The sequence below is a fragment of the Heterocephalus glaber genome, unplaced genomic scaffold (assembly GCF_053883595.1).
Source record: "Heterocephalus glaber isolate CG9 unplaced genomic scaffold, H.glaber_assembly_v1.0 deba00001724, whole genome shotgun sequence".
NCBI classification, from domain to species: domain Eukaryota; kingdom Metazoa; phylum Chordata; class Mammalia; order Rodentia; family Bathyergidae; genus Heterocephalus; species Heterocephalus glaber.
The window spans coordinates 9,469,069-9,471,084 of NW_028258435.1; positions in this window are offsets into that span (position 1 = coordinate 9,469,069).

The following is a 2,016-nucleotide window of genomic DNA, read 5'->3' on the forward strand; positions in this document are numbered from 1 at the left end:
CACGGCCTGCAGCAGGTGGCCTCAGGCTGTCGTGGCCTCTGGGGGCCGCTGGCTCGAGCTGGCTAGTGCTCTGCAGGGCCCAGTGTGCTCTGTCCTCCTGCTCAAACCTGCAGAATGTTCTGGGCCTGTTCTGTGACTTCTCCTACACTTCGGAATCTGTGGTTCCTTCCTCTGGACTGCAGAGCAGACTGGGCCAGCTGCTCACCAAGGTGACTACCAGTATGACACCTACGGTTCTGGGACTTTCGTTTGCTTGTTTGTTGAGACAAGGTCTCACTATGTAGCCCAGGCTGGCCTCAGACTCATGGATATCCTCCCGCCTCAGCTTCCCAAGTGCTGGGATGGCAGATGTGTGCCACCTCGGCTGGCAATGCTATAATTCTCTGCAGTTTCATCGCACACCGTTTTTTCCTTACTCTGGAACGGAAGGACCCGGAGCCCCGGGAGGGCCCCTGCTTTTTGCCTTGAATCTCCCACCTCCAGGAAAGGGATCAAAGCTGTCTGCTCTTTCTGACTCCAAATGGATCCGCTTCGTGCATCGTCCTTGCACGGAGCCCCAGAGCCCAGACAGAGGACAGTGGCCCTGAAGCAGCAAGGCCACCAGCCTCCTCTGCTGAGCCTCCAAGTCCCCCAGGAGGTAGCACTCAAAAGCACAGCATCAGGGGTGGAGGGGGACTGTGTTGGGCACCAGAGATAGGCATCAGCAGAAACAGGACTGGGGGGCACACCAGCTGGGAGCCCCATTGTGAGCCCCGGGAACTGCCCAGGACCCTCAGGGCTGCCTGATCAGCCTCAGGCTCCCAGGAGCGGGCAGAGGCAGCAGCCATGGTCCCACACAGACAGGCTGATGGGCAACACCTTCCTGCCTCACCTGTGCCTCCCACAGCCAGGATTTCAGGGCCCAGAGAGCAGCCCCCTGCGATTCCAGCACCGGGTGTCCCCCAAACCCAGGCACTCTGAACAGAAGTTCGGGCTGCGGGCATCACACTGAGGCTGAGGGGTTGCTGTCCAAGAGCCAGGCCCTGCTTCCCTCCTCCAGAGAGCAAGATGCCACTCCAGGATGGGGGAGCTCAGCCTCAGACCTGCAGGCACACGGATGAGGCCAGCTGGTCTCCAGGGTCCCCTCTGTGGGAGCGGGAAACAGGGCTATTTCGATTTTTTTTTCATGTATTACAGTAAAAGACACTGCCATGAATCTCCCTCACTTTAAACACGCTCCTCCCATGGTCCCTGCTCCTTTCTGCTGCAGCTCTGGAGTCCTCTTTCCTGAGGGTCTTTAGCTGTGCTGTCCTGGCTGCCTCCACGTCCTGAATGGATCCAAAACATCTCCCTTTCATGGTCATTGTGACTCTGGGGAAGAGCCAGGAGTTACACGGTGCCAGACCTGGTGACTAAGGTGGATGAGGACACAGAGTCATGGTTTTATGAGCCGCCTTTCTGGTGGATGCCACTCAGCAGCAGCATTCACTGTACTTTTGATCACACCTGGTAGAGACCCTCAGGAAAGAGGACTCCAGAGCTGCTGCAGGAAGTGGCGAGGGCGATGGGATGAGTGTGTGCACAGTAGGGAGGATTCTGAGGGGATCCGTGGCCCGAGTCTTCTGCTGTAATAATCACTGTAATGCAAACACTCACCATCTCTTTGGATCACACGCACCCTGCTCCTTTCGAGTGCCAGGGCCCCTGACAGGCAGGGCTGCTCAGGACGCCAGAGCTCTGTACCTTCAGGGGGCCGCAGCCCAGGTCAGGACCCAGAGCCGGGGCAGGGACAGAGGACCGCAGACGGTCACCCAGGACGAAGGACCCGAGGTGGGAAGGTGTCACCTGGTTCGTACAGGCTGCCTTATGAGGAAGTTGGGCAGCTCCAGACTGAGTCCTTCTTGCTGAATTCCCCTCTCAGACATCAGAGAAGAGGAACCCTGCAACCAGGCCACCTGCAAGGGCGCTTCCGGGCTGGGCCTCCAGAACAGGGTGTCCCAGCTCCCCAGCCCGTAAGGCAGGTTCCTCTTTGGTGCA